Source organism: Harpia harpyja, chromosome Z (genome assembly GCF_026419915.1).
Source record: "Harpia harpyja isolate bHarHar1 chromosome Z, bHarHar1 primary haplotype, whole genome shotgun sequence".
Classification (NCBI taxonomy): Eukaryota; Metazoa; Chordata; class Aves; order Accipitriformes; family Accipitridae; genus Harpia; species Harpia harpyja.
This window is the reverse complement of record NC_068969.1, coordinates 28,676,175-28,698,223: the sequence shown is the minus strand read 5'-3', so window position 1 is coordinate 28,698,223 and position 22,049 is coordinate 28,676,175. Positions and strand designations below refer to the sequence as shown.

General features: G+C 38.4%; 1 protein-coding gene across 2 annotated transcripts in view; it reads right to left on the bottom strand.

Annotated features, from left to right (window-relative positions):
• The window catches only part of MCTP1 (multiple C2 and transmembrane domain containing 1), a 292,805-nt gene that overhangs the window by 211,195 nt on the left and 59,561 nt on the right, over positions 1-22,049 (bottom strand). The window lies entirely within an intron of this gene.

Genomic DNA, 22,049 nt, shown 5'->3' with positions numbered 1-22,049 from the left:
AAACGAGATTTTTCAGGAACCTACGTCCCAACATGTTCCAATGCTATCTCCAAATGGTAGAATCAAACGTAATGGGGAGACTATTTCTGTGCTTTGTAAACTTTTTTTCCCTGTCAATGTTAATTCACTTGTATCTCATTAGTCATTCATGTTAAATCACTTATATCTCTGTCTTACACTCTCAGCTCTGTAATATTACCCCATAAGCCCCTGTAAGCTTCTGGAGCCTCTTCACTGCACTAACTTCAGGCCATTGTTAAGTATCTCAGGTCTTGGCCAACAGTATTCTACCCAATTTTCTAGCTGTAAGCAAGAATGACGATAACCAGTAATAGTCTTACTATTTCTAATCTGCAACTGGTCAATTCTTTCACGCTCTCTTCTTGCTTTCTTTCTATTGACAGAAATGCTTCCTTGAGTTTTAGAAAAGTTTGTAGAATGAGACTGAAGAAAAAGCATTCTTTTGCAGGGCATTCTTGAATCCAACCAGCAGGTAAAAAGAAGAAATCAATTATATTATAAGGGAATGATACTGATTTTCAGAATTGCTTTAAATATTTTTTCCTATAGAAGAGTCTGCACACAATCTTAAATACAGGGGGGAAAAAAAAAAACCAACAGAATTTGTCTTTAAATCAGTCCATTATTTTAGAGGAGCATACAGTGTAGTAAGGCCAAGCAGTGTCTTACATTCAGAATGTTCCAGGGAACAAAAAAAAAAAAGGGGGGGGGGTCTGTTTCCAATAGTTTTCCATAAATTCTATTAATTTTCTCCATAATTTTCCTATATACCTATGATAAGAAATCATGATTAAAATCTCAGTGCAACAAATTATGGGGGTTTCTTGTACTGGGTAGCAAATGCTAACTCATACGTCCCTGTCAGTACCCACTATAGAGAATACTCTTTAAACTTGCTAAACAGGAGAAAAATCTTCTCATGAAGCAACTATTAAATCATTACTATGCTTCTCTTTCTACCCACACTGCATTTAATGCAGTTATTTTAAGTGTCTATGAAAAACCATGAGGAGAGATCATCAGAATTCACAATTACTGCTTTGCTTCACCCACACATTGTACCTACACGGTACTTCCTCCACTCATCTGAGGACCTACTTCGGAGCCAAGGTCTTGATCTTAGATGTTCCAGCAAAGGCTAAGCATTGAGCTACTGGCCAAGATGCCTAGAGTGATCAAATATTATTTGCAACTTAAGTACAGTGCCAGTTTAACAAATAACGTCAAAACATATACACAGATGACCTAATATATCACATAATTCCAGTTACTGTGGTTTTCTACAAGGAAAACTGCCTACACATCAAGTCCAAAAAGGTCAATAGAAGACCACGCCATAAAAAGCCATGCCAGAAGTCCTGCAAGGACATTAATTCTGCTTCACTGGAACACCAATGTCAACATCTAACTATTTCACTGAAGTCTGTCGCAACTTTCAAACTACAGTGACGGCCTATTCATCACTGCTGCCAAAATGACCAGCTGCACACTTTGCCATAGGCCTCTGTCAAGTGACATCAGCTATTTAATGCACTCTTTCACCCTCCAAACAGCAAGTTTTGTTCTGGAGAGAGGAAAGGAGAGAATTTCCCTTGCCACACCAAAAACCTCAATCACTACTTTGGTGCCTGAGGCCTCTTACTAAATATAGAGCAAAAGCATGCCATGCATTAAAAAATTGTAGCAGTATTCACATTTAACTCAGTAAGTAGCTGACACGTTGCTTCCAGCCTGCCACACCTCTGTCTCAGAAGGAGAAAGAACTTCACACCGCTTCGATTTTGCAGCCAGGTACTGAAAGGTCCATGAATAACGCTGACACGGGATGCTTCCAAACCCCTCCTACAGAAATTGTTTTTGAATGCTCCAATACAGTACTGTTCTTATGAGCCACAGATGCCTACAGAAACTCTGAGAAGTACCCTCCAGTACAAATCACTTGAGCATTTTATTGAAGTGTTTTGGAGCAAACATCTTTAAAGTGTTCATATTATTGCCGTTCACAGTTACATTCAATGAAACTCAAGTACTTTCAGTCCTACAATGTTACTAAATTCTCTCAAATACAGTTTTACCTCAACAATCTATTCTTTTCCAGTCACAGCATTGTTTCTATTATGCAAAATTAATTTCACACAGCATTTCATAATCTTTATGATTAATTCTAGACAGCAGAAAAATAAATATTTGATATTTAAAACCTGCATTCCACAAAAGCAGACTTTGTAAAAGAAGCTGTGCCTGGATACAGGAAAGTGCATGAATTACCCATGAAATAGCAGGAAGCGAGCAGAACACACCGATGCAGGCAAATAAGCACTGAATGAAAAAAAGCAGTAGTGTTTTAAGTCCTAAAGAGCTGTTTGCTTCTTAATTGTACCTTTAATACCATAGCTATTAGAAACTGCTACACAAAAGCTATACAGTAATGAATTCCTTTGAATTACTCTCTTTTACATATATACTTACTAAACTACAGAAACATGTTTAAATGTATTATTATTAAAATTATACTAAACTGCAAATTATCTCAGAAATTGTCCAAACTTTACAAATAGGACAACCAATGCACACTGCTTAAATAAATGGCCAAAAGGGGAACTACGTGGATGGCAGATGTCAGAAATAGTTTCTTCACCTCTGCCTCTGACTGCACACAGCAAAGGGTAAGGTCACAGTCCCACAGTAACTTTCTGGTCAAATCTTAACATCTGACACCAGTAAATCCTTACATCCTTGTTCTCTAGCTCTGACCTATTAGTTCTGCAATGCTCCAGCAGTGCAAAGCAACTGGAAAACCAGCAGCCCTGCCAGGGGAGGATTCCCCCGCAAGCTGTAATCCCTGGGTGGCAGAAAGCCAGCCATATTGGTGTCGAGACCCTGGGCAGGAGGGGAGCGGGGACCCGAGCCCCAAGAAAGAGCTGGAGATCAGCTGTGCTCCTGACAAAAGCCAGTCCAAAAATACATGCACGAGTTCCTTGGTGCCCACGGTGTCACCACCAGCAGCAGCTAACGCAGCAGCATGCAGCTCCTCATAGCTGAGCAGCCCCCATCTCCAGGGACGGACACATTTCTGCTGAAAGCCACAAATTACTCTTCTTATAAGCCAAATTTAAAATAATGTAAGTATCAAGAGGAGGTAATTACTCACTGAAGCATCAAGGCTCAGCTCTTCACATCTCTTAATTAGCTGCCACTAAAAATATAAATTCCTCATGTGAGAATGACATTCAATAGCCCTCAATTCAAGTACAGGAGGCTCAATTAAAAAAAAAAAACAAACAACCAAGAATCAGATCACTGATTCAAATGCACTGCTATGGACAATGGCAACGTATGTTCTCTAGCACTTAATCTTGGAACTACGAATAACAGTGATCCTAAAATTTGAAGTAGGCACAATAAATTCATTTGCAAAAAATTAATCAGTGAGATTAAAAACCACTGTGGGAGTTTGAATCAGTCAAGAGCATGAACCAACAACTAGAATATTCATAATTCAAAAATTAAAATAATGTCATCACTAATTTCAGAATGTGATATTATTATTGTATTTTTATGTGGACTAACTTTACAGATCAGTTAAACTGTGCTGAGATTACAGCTCCATTTAAAACAAGAAAGAAACCTTTGAAGTGTATGGTTCTTAAATTAATTATTTTACTCTAGTGCGACCTTTGATTGAGAGAACACTGCAGGAATGGGAGCTTTCTGCCTTTGGAAAGATACGGGTGGCTAAAGAAACTTCAAAAATGGGCAATTAGATTTTAGCCTTTATTTGAAGTGGTAATGGAAAATGACACTGAGTAATTTTCTATAACATTTATTTCTTCCCTGTCTTCATTGCCCATACTTTTCCAGCCAACTTCAAAAATTACCAAATCAGCACTTAAACATAAAAAGGTCATAGTGGCATGTTATGAAAATTAAAAAAAAAAATAAAAATTAAAAGTTTTTTTAAAAGGTGTTTTCTTGGTTTATTTTCCTATTAAGAATTCTGATTTTATTAAAGTGTAAAAAGAGAATTAGTTAAGTAAAAAAGGCAGAAAGCATTATTTAAGCAAGACTGTCAGAAAAATCTCTTATATTCACTGCTGATTATTCCAAAAGTACAAACTGAATTACACTTGTAATGAAAACATTAAGTCTCCATAGCTCATTTATTCTGTATAGAAACCTGTATCATCTCTTCAGAAATAAGCTTACCTTGTAAATTATACTGCTAATCCATCAAATTCACACGGTAGAGTAGGTACAGTTTTATATTCATTAGGGGTTCACTTATAAAACTGACAACCTTGCACAGTTTGTACTCAGCATAACAGGACAAGTTAGAATAAAAATTGAATCATACAGAGACAAGTTCAAGTCAGTGAATATAAAGAATACTGACAGCACAGCAATAAAGGGACACTCAATTTTTTCAGCATTTGGCTTATAACTCACCAAACTCATGTATTTTGTTTTAGCACTGGTATCTTCAGGATTATATACTAAAATGAAACTTAAAATTTTTCTTCTGTAAATATTTAAATGTCAATGGTCACAATTCTGGAGTGCTTTAATTCAAACAGAAATTTCAGCACACCTACACAGAGTCCTTGGAAATTAAGTGCTTGCTTCAGGACCCACCAAGGTACACTGACGTGCAAGAATAAGGCCAAAAGGAAAGCTGTTCCATTATAGGCAAAGAGGAGGGCAGAAAATGGAAGCAAGACTGCAAAATTGGATACATGGATGCATTTGGATATGTAACTGCCAGCCCAAAACTGAACTCCTTTTTCAGCTGAACATCTCCAGATATACACAGAGAGCAGATTAGTTTGGAGTTTCAACTAGACAGAAAATTCTACCCTCTCCCACCAGCAGAGATGAGGCCGTGGTAATGGATTTCGTGTGCTGTTCTTAGGAGAAACTTTCAAAATTTTATTTTGGCTTGAACTGATTTTTGAGCCCCCCTGTCTGTTCAGAAAGATCACATTGGAAGGTCCTGCATGACCTTTACGGATCCAGCTACACCCTTCATCTTATGTATTTTTGATGGTTCCTTTATCTTCCCTTTTCTTTGTAGGAGGAGGCTGACTTCAAGAAATATAAGTTACCTTTCAAACAGAAAGTGATGTGTAAGGGAACCTAATTCCATTCTCCCTCATTCTCTCATTCTCTCCAAAACTTAGTATGTTTAACATTTATACAAACCCAACACAGATTCATCACCTAGAAAGAGAACATAAAACCAGCAAGTGCAATATTGTGCACTGGGAAAAACCCCAGCACTATTATATTTGTGAAATAATCATAACTGATAAATTATGTGCATCTTCAATATTCTGTAAATAAGTAATCTCACATGCCTTAAGAAGACATATTTGTCCAGAAAAGTCAGTCTTCTAATCATCAGCTTTCTCCTATTAACTCAAAGACATCATTTGCTGTGTTTGAACATACTATTCATTCTTCCAGTGATGTGATGTAAAACACTCAAAAATCAATGAACCACTACACAGGAGAAACATTCAGGACTATTTATCCAACTGAAATGTCAACTAAAGCTTCCTTCAGAAGATCACTGACTGAGGAAAACTAAACAAACAAAAAAACCCCAACTTCTCCCAAATATATGCACAAAACAAAACAAAAAAGCGCTTATTTAGAAGACATTTGTATCCGTTCCCATGCCCCAGAAGCAAGCATCAGCTTGTCAGTTCCTTGGTTCCTTATTACTAGTTCAGGAACTGCTCAGAGACAAGAGATTTTTGAGCTGCTCCTAAGAACAGTAAGCCCCCCAAAATGGCTTATTTATGAAGGTCTCTCAGTCTCAAAGAGACAAAGAATACATCAACCCCGGTGGAAGCCACAATCACTTTTACTCCTCTCTTACTCAAGCTTTTCACCAATTATCTCCTGGCACATTATCCAAACTCCTCATCACCTTTTTGCACTTTCCTACTCCCCAAGACAGTTCAAAAGATTCCTTACTTCATTTTTCTGGCTTCGTTTTCCACCAGAAAATAGACACATCCAATTTCAACTATAAGAATATTCAAACTGGAATATTAGTTGATCACCTGATTCTTTTCCCTTCAAATAAAAGTAGGCAATTGCTCTTTACCTCAGTTTCCATATGAACTCCCTCAATCCCCTCCATCTTAATTATGTACTCTTCATATCATCTGGTTCTGATTAAACTAGAAACCTTGCTGAGATTTTCAAGAATGGCTCATAAAGACAGAGGAAAATAAAAAGGCGTCATGCATATTCACTGACCTCAGGAAAGTCTGCTCTCATTTTCAAATCTTTCCTTCCCATTGTATTTCCACAGATGTCTTCAAGACATTCTTCCCTAGGAACATCTAATAGAGTCTTCCTCAACAGCAGCCATACAATACAATTACTTGTCTAATAACCTTTGTTGTTAAAATAGAAAAAAGGAAATGAAAAAATATCCTTTATTGCGTTAGATCCATTTATTTTATTAATGCTAAGTGAAAGAGCTCAGAAAAGCCACCAGCTTTCAGTATGGGTGCTCTGCCTGGCATTATTCATTACTGTCAACTTAGCTTTAACACAGGACACTTAAGCTTGAACAGTGCAGTACAAAACATGCACAAAAATATATCTAATATAAAGATGGATAACTAACTCCAGACTATCTAAATTCTCAAACTCATCATATTGAGGTCTGTGGTTTTTTTCATTTATTTCTCACGGGTGAAGAAGGCTGATCTAGCAAACAGGTTAACCCTTGGATTCAGAGAGTACGCAATCAAGCAGATCCTCTGCGTGATACAGTAAAATTCAAATATTCTCTGAAAGAGTGATTCTGAGTGGTTTAGAACATTATGGAAGATGATGTAAGGAAAGGTATTGTGGCAGGAATCCTCACCTCAACCATGTACTTCATGTATATCCTGCAGTAGGGGTAACATGAACTCAGTTTGCTCTTCCCTGTTCTGAAACTGGCAGGAATGAGGAAAAAGAGAGAGAGACATAGCAGGGCAGTACACCTGGTGAGGAAGCATGCTTCATGACCAGCCTTCAACCTGTACACCAAAAATACCTGGCTTGGGAGTGTACTTGCATTCTGAACTTTTTCAGAAAATTCATGGACAAGTCATGATGACTATTTTTAGTAATTTGTAGTAAAATTAAATTTGTAGTAAAATTTGTAGTAAAATTTGTAGTAAATAAAAATAGAAAGATGAGGAATTTAAATATGAATAAGACTTTACTTTAAAAAAAGGAGAAGGGTTCCCTGACAGGAAATCTATTCTAGAATATTTTCTAATAAACCTATCTTGGCGATTAAAAGTATTTAAGAAATAGTTCACAATGTATCTTTGAGTATGGCTTTTTAGACAGTTTCTCCAGAATAGATTCCTGTGAAAAACATGTAAATAGCTGTAAACTTTTTTAACCATTTAGAGGGCATAAAAGAGATGAGACTAGTCTCCATGGGCAGAGTAGCCAAATCCATGAAGCATCATAGGCACTGCTGCTTTGCAGTGCTGCTCTGCAGCACTTCTTCCATAATTCAGCAGAGAAACATAATATTCCCTAAATTATACAATACCTAAAAGCAACAATATAAGCATAGCAGAAAATAACTTTTGCAGAAGTATGTGTATTAATATTGTTCTGTCCCTCAGCGTGATCTGGAAAATGATGGAAGAGCTGCAACCGGCAGGAAGAGGAAGGGTAACTGGCCTCTGGCAGCACAAAGTTTTAGCAAAAGAGAGGAACAGTTCACGGGTCAACTGCAGACAGATGCTTTCTCATCACTCTGTTCTGACTGTTTAACACTTTAATCCTTTTAAAACCACAGTACCCTCCATCCTGGCTGGATGCTCTGTTCTAGAAAAGGGATTAACATCACATATTATTTGCCAGGTAGCTATGAATAAACCCCACATAACAATGCTCTCTCCAGTTGTGTACTTCACGATAAGCACAACTGACTTGCGCATCTCACTTGTTCTACTTATTTCTACTTTATTCTACTCTAAATTCAATTCATCTCCATTTCCTAGCTGACATGAATGATGACATTTTTAGGACAAAATGAATCATAATAGATACGGCCATTGCAGATTAATACAGTTCAACAAAGGCTCGGTCTGACCCACTGGATCTCTGCCTCCGAAAGCGCCGTCCATCTCTCAGCCACATCAGAAGCATTCCTTGCTTCTCTGTACAGAGGAGAGAAAAGGCGACACGGCTGACCTCTGAGCCACCCTCCAGGGAAGAGGGGCAGTCACCCAAAACCACCCTCTGAAGTTACTCAGCTAAAAAAGCAAGAGAGCAGCCCTCCCAGGTTGTGTGTTGTATCAACAGTGTGTTATGGCAAGGCAGCACAGAGTCCGCAGGCTGAGACTCATCACCAGGGAAGTGGGTGGCCCTGAACATGATCGAAAGATTGATCAAGTTTTCAGTACTGCCAGAGCCCCCCCAAAATACATACAGCACGTGTACCTCCATCTCACTTTATGGTTTTCATATGTGATGAGTATTTTTGCCAAAATAAATGAATCTCTGTTTCCCCTGCTCCACCCCCTTAAAATTTCTAGCAAAATATTAGGCCTTTTATTCAATCGCTCAGTAACAAGTTGCTGGGTTTGATGTTGAATTCTTTCATGTCTTTTTGAAAACATGCTAGATCTTAAAAGTGCTAATTTTGTATGCAAGTTTCAGAGGCTCCATATGCTTCCATGTACAACCAAGTAATTCATCTGCAGCTGTTTAAGCACCAAATTTGTCAGTGACTAAGCACTGAGACCAGTTTATGTCCTATACAACTTTCTTGTTTATAGTCTAATCTGTTCAATTACCATCCAGACCAATTTAGGGCCCACATTTACATTCCAAATAAGCTTTATTCACTTGAATATTCTCCTTAATCTTAGACATAGAAAATAGCAACAGATTCAATCCCCTCCGCTCCGCCTTTTTTATAGTGAACATTTTGTCTACGTTTGGTAATTTTCCCATTTAACATAAAAGGACAGAGATACACCATCATTTGATACTGCAAACATCACCCCAGGCAAATGAATAATTTTACTTAAAGAAGCACTCTTCTTGGCACTAGAAGATACAGCATTGTACTTAAACACATGAGAAAATAGAAACACTAGCAAAACTGCAACACAGTCCTCCTTCTAAGCAGTTTTGGAGACAACTGAAATCTTTTGGAAAATAAAAAAAAAAAAAATTCCAGGAATTAGGGAAGACAACCATACAATGCACTGTCTGAACTGCTACAGGTTTGACTAGAAGATGGGTGTAACAACTAAATATATTTGTGCTACAAGAAGCAACCTATAAGTAAGGTGTTATACTTACGACCATAATACTTCAAATTCACTGAACAGCTAAACTATTAATTTAAACCGTAATTCTATACTCAAAATCTAAATTATGTAGAACTCAGAAACAGTGAAAAAAACAGTCTACTTCTAAGGAACCTAGAAGTTTAATGTTACAGAACAGGATAATAATGCAGGAAAGACTTCGTCAATCACAATAATTCAGAGTTATAACTGGACATTTGATATTTTGCCTGGGAAAACAGAAATAAAGGGTTGAGCAGGACAGCATTCAGTAGTCAACCAACTTTGGAGACTACTGGGCCCTTTTGATAAAGTAGACTACCTGGTCCAAATCTCCTGGAATCCAACCATAAATTAGTACCATGGATCTATATAATGGTACTGGAACATGATTATCTAAACCAAACAGATTTCTACAACTGCCTTTATGAGTTTTCTGTACCTCTTCATTTACTTACGACGTTCTTTACTTATAGCAAAGCATCTTCTAACAGCTTGGTGCTTTACCAGATAAAGTGCAACACAACTGAAATGCAAACATTTTCCTCAATTTGCAATCAAAGCAAGGTCTCCTATTTTAAAGAAATAAGCCTTTGAATTGGTAGTAAGAACTTTTTTAATTCATGCCATTGGGTGTACTAGTAAAAGAATGACATTTAACTGTATGGGCAATAAAACTTAATACTTTAGCATAGCCAAGAGCATAAAAAAATATATTACTCATTATATAATAATAACATATTAGAAAAAAAAATCCAGCAGGAAAGTTAGCTGAAGATATTATGATAGAAAAAACAACTAGCAGGTAAATGTGTTCCGCTAGATACTCCTGTTAAAATTATGGGGTACCTACAAATACTTCTATGGTATCTTAAAGTTCATCTCTCAAACGCAAGGAAGGGCCAAAATACAATGCTCATTCAAATTTATTCTTCCAAATTTACCTCCTGATGAGTATTATGCAATAGGCAATCAGTAACTATGTTTTCACCACATTTTTGTATTGTTGCAGAAATCCTGTGATGAATTAAGGTATCCATGCTTTATGGATGGAATTTTTCTGGAACAATGAACCCTGTGGCACTGGTGCAAATCAGAGCCCAGGCACTCCAAGTTCAGCACATGGAAAAAAAGCGAAACACCTTCTAGGAACTCTGCAACAAAGAAAAGTAAGTAATATATTCTCCATGTCAGCATTTAACTACGTTAACCTTGTCCACCACTCTCTTCCTGATCTCCTTCTCTCATTTGCTTCCTTATCTCCATTTTTTCAACAGATGAAGGAAAGGATTTACAGAAATGCATCAATCATAGCACCCCCAGCTTGTTTCAAACTACTTAGTGCATCTTTAGTAAGTGTGGCATGATACCACAAGAAGCAAAAAATAAAAAGCACATGATCTTGTACCTAAAGATAGTATAACTCATTTTTGAATGCTTGACTGAAATAATTAATATGCTTTAGTTTTTTAAATATTATAAAAACTAACCGCACAGTTGCATAACATGCCATATTTTATCACATTGTCATCTTCACGAACAATTACCAACTAACAAAATATTTCTGATATAGAAGTATTTTATTAGAAGTATATATAAAATGTAGCTAAAAAATAAAAAACTGATTGACTTATTAAAATTGATACTTCTAACCTAATATGCGGTCATAAATGTTTCATTTTTAACAAGTAGGTTTTCATCTTTACAAATAAAACTTGATGCTTATAGTGTATTGCATTCCAATTACCACACAAAATAATTAATTAAATAAGACTAATGGTGAGACAGCAAGAAAGCCAATAACGCTGCAGAGTCTCATTATTATACAGTAATGTTTGACAGCTCTTAGAAAATGCTGCAAAACCTGTGCTATCAAAAGTCACATATAAGCACAGTACTCTGTTACTTTGCTTTCTACAAATGAGGTCATTCCTAACATAAATCACGCTTAATTTATCTGTGTGGCCAGAAAGAATCAGGAGTCTTCTGCCATGCCCTCTCCTCAATAGCAAGACGCTGAAAGGGCTACAAGGTAGAAAAGACTGTCAACCACCAACAACAGATGAATGTCTGAAAAGAATACTTTTCCAGAAAGTAATTAATAAATAAATAAATAAATAAAGAGTATATAACAGAGAATACTATTTTCTGAAGAAAATCTGTGTAGGGTGCTCAGATACTCTACTTATGTTGAACACCTGCCACATCTTGGGGTTTTGAGCACATGGATTCTGGTAAACTGCAATTATTGAAGCAGTTTATTGACTTCTGAAACAACTGCCCCATTCCTGTAGGGAGGAAAGAACAAAAGGGTTATATAGCAGGGAAACTCTGATACGAAGTTGTAAGTGTGACTGCTTTCAAAACACATCACTCATCAACAGCAATCATTGCCATGCAAAAGCCTCAGCTGCCATGACTTTCATTTCACATTTTCTAAGTAAGCTAGCCAACTTTCTCCTTCCCAAGTAAACAGGTCTGAAACTTGAATCGATTTTTTATGTTTTAACTATATCACAAAGGCTGATCAGAATAAAAAAAGTTGTGAATGTCTCCCTGGGGATGACGTTTTCCTGTGCACTGGTGTCTCTGTGTATGGGCTGGAGTGGAAGATGGTAGCTCACCCAGTGGACTAAATACTCGCATAATAGGTACCATTAGGGAAAAAAGTCCAAAGCCACATTCAGTCTTTCCTCACCATCTACAGGTTGCAGTGGCTGATTAAACATGAACAAGAACAGAAGAGGCTTGACATTTTGTTTGTTTTAAAGGGAGGTTTGGGATGGTCCCTCCTTTCCCTACAGGTCAGTAATGATTTACTACCAGCACATAATGATCTCAAAACAGGCCAACTGCTCTCCTACAAAGTTAACACTTTTCTTCCTGTTCCTCCATCCATGCCCTCTGTGTTTCCACCATTTTTCATCCCATGTACCAAGAACCTCCTTCAGCCTATATCTCTACTTTCTCATATAAAATGATAAGAGCAACCAAGGACCATAATTTAATAGTTTTTAGAGGAATACTTCTGAAAGATTGGGTCTTCCAGTCTTGCAAAAGTGGGTAGGGACATTAAAAAGCTCTGTTGTCCTAACCTGTTCCTGGTAGAAAACAGTGCATTTCATGTTCATGTTCTTCTGTCAAACCTGAGCTGAGAGTCTGGCAGAAGATTCTGAAAAAGGATGGGTAACCCATCATGCAGCTATGCAACAAAAATGGAGACACACACCTTTCAAAAAATCCAGCAAAACAAAGCAGGGAAAAAAATATCAACCAACCATCCAGATGCATACAAAACAACCTACAGAAATGAAAAGCTTGGTTGTAGCTCTTGGACACAGTACTGAGGACCACAAAAGTCAGGGGAGGCGGGGCGGGGGCAGAAACTTGATTGCAGAACATATTTCCTTTGGAAAAAAATGTATGAGTATAACAGTAAAATGCCTGGAAAAGTCTCTGCTCCAACTTTCAGGAAGAACAAACCAGGCAAGACAGACAGGTTCCTGAGCCAGTGATGCGAAGCTTGGTGCCCAGTTTCCTGAGCTGCTGTAGACCCCAAGGCAGCTACTGATGTGCTGCTGAAGTGGGGAAAAAAGGATTCGAGAACATAAAAAATTCAATGCTTCTAGAACAAAATATTTCAAAATATTAGCAGCGAGAAAAAAATCCAAAGTAAACAAACTTATGCCAGGCTTTTTTCACAAAGTGAATTTTCATTTCCTGAACTGCTCTGGGGTCTTCTCTGTACTTAGGACCCAAGTTTCATCTTAGGTAGACAAGTGTGCTTTTTCCACCTCTGTTCATATGGTCATGTTTAAGGCAGGTCCCATTCCTACTTAGGAAATTCCTAAATTCTATGACAATCTCTTGATGACATATGCACGCTGGTACCAGAAACAGCTATAGTAACTGGTAGTTGCAAAAATACAGATATGTCCACAAAACTATTAAATAGGCTGAAGCAAACCTTAAATAATGTATGTCTTATTTACAGACATTTAGCAGTATGGCCACTTGCCCTCTTTTTTTTTTTTTTTTTTAATGACAGCTGAGCTTTTGGGTTAACAATTTGATCTCAGTTGAAGGTGAGATGAATGATAAAACTTGGTAGTACAGAAGTTACCAGATTTCAGACAGTAAAAAAATTAAATTATTTGTTAAAATTTACTTTAAATCACCGAAGTCATCAAAAAACCCCACCTTCTCCAGAAACACAGATTGTTATACATTTCATATTCTTAACAAGCTTTCTTTTTTCTTAGCAAACCTCAGCTCCTTCTTAGTTCTCAGTAACTTCCAAAAGTTTCTTTTCTGGAATGTATAAATTTTGTAAATTCTATGTTAAGTAAACTGTCAACCAGCACCTGAAAAGGAGATTGTCATAATTCTTTTTGCCCTGTATCTTGGACTAGACCTAGAATAAGGCTTTCATTCGGTAATTATTAAGTCCTTACACTGATTATACAGTGAGAGAACCAAGCAGTGCAGGAAACTGCATTGCAATTTTCAACACACAAAGCAGATTCTTTGCTGAACCTAACATTTATGTGTTAACCTGTTTCTTGACCTCACTTAATCTGAACTTGTTCTCAGAAACTGGTTCTGTATTTCTAACAGTACCCTGTTAGCTTTCCTTGTAAGAGCTCTTTAACCAGTCTCAGGCAAAACTGCTGCCTCATCAGCCCACCAGAAAAACAGTTTGCTCCTCACCTATATGGTGCTTCTCTGCGGCTGAGTGCACACACCCTGCAACGGCTGCTCCTGATGGCAGGAACACACACACATTGGTAGTTTGGGGACAACTGAATATCAGTGATGCAGTATGCTGGATGCCCTCCCTACACGGTGTTAGCAATTATCTAGTAAAAGTAAAAAATTTCTTCCAAGTGCTGCGGCTGAATGCCACTCTGCACAGAATGAAAGTTCCCTTACAAGATAAGTTCCTGTAATGCCTACGGAAGAACTTCCAGTTAATTCACCTTCAAATCTTCTCCAAATACTTCCCCTCCATTAATACACAAAAATTAGAAAAGCAGTAACGTTCATTCCATCTTGATTTCCCTTTGAACAATGGGGTTTACACTTAATGAAAGACTACAGTGTCTGAAAATAAAAACTTTCGATTCATTCATACACTCTAGCTCATCTATAAAATGTCTTAACTCCTAGGGGGCCAGTAATGCCCATTAGCAAGACTAGTGCTAGTATTCTGTGAAAACAATACAGTAAAGCTAAAAATCTTATGAGTGCTTCATATTATACTAAAAGCAACATTACCATAATTAAAACAGAGCCTCTTCATTAGTGTACCTGTTCTGGAAGTTAGTTCATTATCTAACAATGAAATGACTAGAACTGATATTTAAGCTAAAATATTCAATTATGAAACACTGCATAGAGGCCAGCAATGCTATCTAAACTGTCTTCAGCACCAGATGCAAACTGCTGTGCTTCAAGCGACGCACACAACGGTCAGCCCTGCTCAAATGTACAGATTATTTTGAGGTAAGGCTGCAGTAAGCCAAGAAGCATGCAGAATCACTCTGCAGCTAAGATGATTACAGCCAGATTTAGACACACCAGGGCCATGGACAGTGACTGGACCGGAGCCTCCCACGCACAGGAACAACAGCTGGAGAGTCACCTCCATCCCGCAGCTCACACTGCAGCGAGGCTCTGCTCCAAAGAGGCACGCAGACATCTCTCGCTCTAATTATTCATTCCCAAAGCCCAGCTGGAAGCAGACTGAGTGTGAGTAGCCTATGCTAATTTTAGGACCTTAGATCCACTAACTACATACCCTCCAGTACGTTTTTTCTGTCCCCCAAAGAAACTCTTACAAATCTTTTTTGTGCTTTAAAGCAGAAAAGCCAGCACATGAACATAAATAAATAGAAGCCACATTCATTAAAAAGGCAAGAAAGACTACTGGAAAGAAGTACTTGAATGAATAGGGAGGAGAATCTGTGTGAAGGGAATCATAAAAAAAGAAAATAAAATTAATTTTGATTTACTACAGCAATGTCTACTTTTCTCTAGAGGTCTGTGGAACGCACAACCCCGAACTAGCTAATGTCTCACTTCCCACAACATAAGGAGAAATTTAAGCACCTCTGACTCAGATTTCACATAAACTGACAGCTAAGTGGGAATCTGTCTCATAGTCGATGCTAGTGATGGGGGGCAATTGCTTACCCCTTCTTATGGATTTAAGCACCTCATCCTGTGGTGCATGAAAGCACCTGTCATGATCCAGGATCCAAGGCTCCAGAAATCTCTTCAAGTTGATGCACCTGGCTCCCTGCAGTTGGAGGGAAAGGGGCCTCCCTTTCTCCCTGCAGCATCTTCTCAGATAAAGTTACTTGCCTCAGTAGCCAGAGATTCTGACTTAAATGATTTCTATGTTTGCAGAACCTGAACCTGTAATTCCCATCTCAAAGGGAACTTCAAACCATTAATTTAATAAGCAAGTTAATTAGAAACACCAGATTTACATCTTTGGGCCAAGCAGACCAAATATAGAATGACAGGATCATTTAGGTTGGAAAAGACCTGTAAGAACTTCGAGGCCAACCGTTAACCCAGCACTGCCAAGTCCACCACTAAACCATGTCACTAAGTGCCACGTCTACACGTCTTTTAAATACCTCCAGGGATGGTGACTCCACCACTGCCCTGGGCAGCCTGTTCCAGTGCTTGACAACCCTTCTGGTGAAAAAATTTTTCCTAATTTGCAGTCTAAACCTCCCCTGGAGGAACTTGAGGCTGTTTTCCTCTCATCCTATCACTTCTTACTTGGGAGAAGGGACTGACCCCCCACCTCGCTACAACCCCCTTTCAGGTAGTTGTAGAGAGCAATCAGGTCTCCCCTCAGCCTCCTCTTCTCCAGGCTAAACAGCCCCAGCTCCCTCAGCCGCTCCTCATCAGACTTGTGCTCCAGACCCTTCACCAGCTTGGTTGCCCTTCTCTGGACACGCTCCAGCACCTCCATGTCTTTCCTGCAGTGAGGGGCCCAAAACTGAACACAGTACTCGAGGTGCAGCCTCACCAGTGCCCAGTACAGGGGGACCATCACCTCCCTGCTCCTGCTGGCCACACCATTTCTGACACAAGCCAGGATGCCGTTGGCCTTCTTGGCCACCTGGGCACACGGCTGGCTCATATTCAGCTGACTGTCAACCAACACCCCCAGGTCCTTTCCCACTGGGCATCTTTCCAGCCACTCTTCCCCAAGCCTGTAGCGCTGCATGGGGTTGTTGTGACCCAAGCGCAGGACCCAGCACTCGGCCTCGTTGAACCTCATACAATTGGCCTCAGCCCACCGATCCAGCCTGTCCAGACCCCTCTGTAGAGCCTTCCTACCCTCGAGCAGACCAACACTCCTGCCCAACTTGAATTTGTAGAAACAAATCAGTCAACTGTACAACATTTTCTTCTTTCTTGTTCTTTCCCTCATTAGCCTCTTCATTTGACAAAACTCTGCTTTTCTAGGTAACAGGTAACCAACAACTGACGATGAAAGTACAGCATTCTCATTTTAAACTCATGATTGAGAAGAGAAGTCTCAGATGCTGGAAATTTTTCCTCAATTACAGCAAACAGCAACTGACAGAAATGGAAACAGAAGCTGTTTCCTTTAAGAACCAAAACTGTTAGAAAAACCTTGGTCCCAACTAGCTTATTTCAAATATTTAACATAGCAAAAGGTACAGTAAATTAATGATCACTTTGCTTTGTTGTAACTTTATATCACTTTTGAGATAACACTAAGTAATACTATATAAAAGGAACAATGGCAGCTAAAAGTCTCAAGTTAGCTTTTAAAAAAATGCATTTATTTTGTAATAACTTAAGAACATGCTCCCACAAATATTTAGAACCTTTTACAATAAAACATTTGAGAGCAATAATACAGAGGTGTAAAATTCATACACTCCAAGAAAATAACATAACATGAGAAATTAGTGTGAAGTTTTGCCTAACAAAGTAAAACCAGAGCTCAAAAACACATTCTTGACTGTCTCCCTTGGTGATGAAGGCACACAACAGATACACTGAGGAATTAACCCATCTCATAGCTTTGAATTTCTAGTAATCCTAAAACTAACACATTAAACCCTAAAACATCTTATTTTAGAGGTCCCTAGAAGCCCGTGTATATTTTTAACATTCATAATGTGCCCTGCTGGTTCTCCTATTCCCAGGACTTTTATGGAGGACTGCTGTCAGTAATTGCTGCTCTCCTGCCTCTCAGCTAATTACAGTCTTACCCCTAAGTGGAGTTTGGGAAAGTGTAATCTCCTGCAACACAACTTCGTTGCCCAGTAGAAAACACCTTTGAAAGAGATTTTTGGTGCTGGTTAATGAAACAACCCCTTTAGTCACATTGATTTCTACACTGCAGAACTTAAAAAGGTTACTCTTTAGTATCCCCTGCTCTCTGCACCTGTTAAATGGTGTATTAACTTTACTTTCTGTAAACTTCTGACCAGAAAACAAGCCTAAAATAGCACTAGGAAATTCTGAACAAAACCCTCAAATTTAAAAAATCATACTCTGTAGGAGTACTAAGAGCTTTAGGAACTTACTCCTGCATGCCTCAGCCAGCTGACAAGACTTTTGTTGTAATTATGCACTCTAATATTTATATAATTATCTGAGTCTGTTGGAAATTCATGAAGCAATATGAGAATCAACCATTGATTCCCCCATTTTAAGGACATATGCAGATTAGCTGTCATGGAAAGTTTCTAATCAAGCCAGGAGAATACATCAGAGCGCCAAGACGTGTGAGAACCAAGGGAGATTGTTGAGAGGTGTTTGCATTTGGACCCATTAACCATTAGATCCAAAACAGACTCAAGATCTAAAGCAGCTTGTGTCAGCTATGCAAGAAGGACAGAGCTAGCAACTAGGAACAGGTCACTTCAGTCAAAAGGTACTAGAAGTGACTACATGCAAGACATACAGACAAAACACAAGTGTGTATAGAGGTATGAGGCCTGCAGAAACACAGGCCTGTGTATTTTACTGTGGTCAAGCTTTAAGTTCCACTCTGCATACATTTGTAAGAGTGGGATCAGTAGATGATAGAGTCAACACAATTCTTTGGTAGAGTTACAAGTACAGCTCCTTCTTTTAATCTGCTGAGAACACTTGAATGCTAAAGCATAATATTCTAATAGAAATTGTACACGGTTTTGACCACCATATTAATAGACCTACATTCATACTATACTCCTAATGACTCACCAGGCAACTGGCCCAAGGAATCATTAGTTTTCCAGAATTCTCAAATGTAAGTTTTCTGATAAGGTGTTTTGAGGGTTGACAACAATAACGATTCAAGAACTCTGGGAACCAATGTCCTGTCCTGATTAAGGTCTTTCATCATCTTCATCTTATCACATCCAAGCTCCATCCCACAGCGCATCAGAGCACTGTTACCAACACTCATCTGCAGCTTCTCTGCACTCCAAGTACCTGGGAAAGGCACAAGCAGTGGACTATTACCCTGGGTAGGCAGACTCTTCTTGGGAGGATACTACATAACTTGCTAGCTAGCTTGCAATCACTGATATTAAAACACAAGTGATATTCACACCTAAGCAAGCCAAAATATGTCTAGAAAAGACTAAAAAGGCAGGACAGCCAAATACATTCTCACACTTGTATCATGATGGACATACCACAGACAAATTCTTTAATGTGCTGTCCAAAACATTTGAATTTACTTTTACATTCATACCTTTTTATTGATGAAGTGCATACATAACATCTGTGATGTAATGAAAGGGCAGGAAGCATATAGTAGATCTGTTAATTTTTAAAACATTTCCAGGAATGCAGAAATCCACAAGAATACCTAAGAACTTTTCATATGAAAGGTGAAAAAATAACAAAACATTAAACCTGGCAACTGATTATTCCCAAGCACAGAGTAAGAACAAAATTGATTAAAGGCAAAATGCCAAGATACAGTAAGTGAGATGTGTCAGAGCTGAACTTTGAAACCATTCAAGCTTACTTATACTCATTTCTATACAGAAGGAGAAAAACTGCCCCCAGTCTAATCTCCTTCAGGATTTTTTCTTTCTCAAGCATTGAATTATACCAGGCATTTCAGGGTCTTCATCTACGAACCCTTCCAAGTCTCTACTTTCATGTATATAAAACTGTAATGTATTAAAAATTAATGCACTTGCTCTTAGAAGCTAGACTTCCAGTCTGCATTGCCTGTGAAAGGAGCTGGAGAGGAACAAGAGTCTGCCATATGAGTTTGTGGAGTCCTTATCAAATATTCAGTTAACCTAATTCCTGAGAGAATGTGAATTTTTAAATATGATTTTAAATGTACAGGAGTGCATTACCTCTCTGCTAAAATTTTTATGAACCACTCACTCATTTTGAATATACACGATGCATTTGTTTATGAATAGACAATTTCAAAGTGCATTACACATATACACATTTTAAAGATGATTTAATGTGAGCTTGACACACATACTAAAAGTGATTTAAAAACAGTTACTGTAACTGTTTAATCAGCAGCTCTGGACAGGGAAAGGGTTGGGTTTGCTATTGTGAATTCATTTGCTCCAGAGGTGTAAATTTAATTGTAATAACATACCAAAATAGCCACTGCCCAGTAAATGCAAAAAAACCTTACCATAACACAAAGGTAGACTACACAGAGAACTATAATTGGGCATTTAGATAACAGATGCATCTCTCATGCTCAGAATTCGTGATATAATTTAATCCACAATGTCTATGATGGGCCAAACAATGAAAAGGCTGTAAGATTTTCTTACACTGCAGCAGGAGGGACACAAAAGAAAACAACAGATCAGTTTTGGAATTAGAGTGCTTCAAAAATTTTTAGGCAATTATAGTTTTCAAGTGTATATAAAACTGTGATGGCATAAACTGAGAGTTGAAACATCCTGTACTACTGCTCTCTTTTCTTACCAAGCAGAAGGAAAATGTAGGACAGACAGCTTTTTGTGTCGAGACACTGCAAAAATCTCTGTGCAACAAATCAATGGAAAACTGTTCAGACTGCCTTACCCAGGCAGAAGCAATCATGACAATGCCAACGAGATTCTCCAGTATTCAGGATATCAAAGGAACTGTATGAAACAAGTGGATCAATGTTTACAGATGGCAGACACTGGAGGAGATCTGGCAATGGCCAGTCCAGGTAGAAGTTCCAAACTGGTTCCTGCTACAGTCCCTACAAATAGATCTCCTGATGAATGAAGCCACTCCTGAGGGAAGCTGAACAAATCCAAAGTCCTTTAGTTTCTCTTCATGCGTGGGGGCACATAGAAGGGATAAACTATCCAATATCAAAACATTTCTTTATCGAGGGAAGGAGGGTGAGGTTTAAAAAAAAAACAAAAATAATCAAAAATCAGCCATATACATGGTCATCTGTATACAGATCACGCAGGCAAAGACTCACTATTTAAGTAAGGTATAACATTGCCAATGATCATGCACAAACCTGGGCTGCAAAACTGAAGAAAGTGTCCCATTACCCAAGGAGTATGGTTTTAGGACAAGAGTAGAAACAGGAGAGAGAAAGCATACCTTGTTTCCCAGGTAGTCTCTCAGTTCTCAAATTTGATAAATGACATAGTTCTAAACCATATTCGAAGGACTGCACCCAGGAGGTACCTCCAGTCCTGCATTTCAGGATTTCTGCCCTACTTCCTCTACTAATCACAGGTGCACTGTATGTCAATTAGTTAGATTTTCTATAAAGTGTAATAGCTTCTCTTCAGCATTGCATATGCAGTTTCAAATTACTATCTTCCCCTCATTCCTTTGTTTTGCAAAGATAATGTTTTAACCCCAGTGTCATTTGTAATTAAGTCCTCACTGAACGCATGTTTTCCCCTCAGTTCAGCATGCCTTTGTAATAGTTGTTTATGAAAACAAATCGTAAACAAACTCATTCACCTATGTGGGAAATCCATCCTTTTAGAGTCCGGCTCTGAGAGGTTTTGAATGCAGGCAGAAAGCTGCAACACCCCACTAGTGTCACAGTCCCTGTGGCAGCTCAGCACCTCTCTGACTAGACGGTCAGCAACTCATAGCTTGGGACACAGGAGAATAAAAAAAGGGAATGTATTCATAATCCAAGCTCTTAAACACATGAATACAGAATGAATTACTTTTGCTGTAAACAGCTATTCTGTTTACACTGCAGAAAGAGTTCTTGTGCTTTAAAGTTCTTCTGACTTCGGTATCTAAATTGCATGATTAAATGCTATCTGCTCATTTAAGTAAGGTACAGATCTGTCAAACATGCCATGTTGCTATCAGTGCAAAGAGCAATGCAAGTATATTCCTGCTGCATACACTTTTTTTAGAAATGTCAGGGAAAGTACAACATGTAAATAATGCAGCTTTTGTAAAAGAATGCTCAAACCTATTTAGGGATATCCTATGCCTTCTGTAGAAGAACGCCCTTTAGACTTGATGAGGTTTAACGTACAATATAATATACACATCATGAAAAAGAGCAAGCAAGCATGGTCTGATTCAGTAAGTTCCATGGCACAACATTTGGAAGAGAAAAAAGATCAGAAAAACCTGTGCAAGTTTCCACTGACCCACCAATTTCAGAATTTAAGACTTCACAGGACTACAAAATCACACACATTGACTGCTCTGCAGCACAGTGAAACA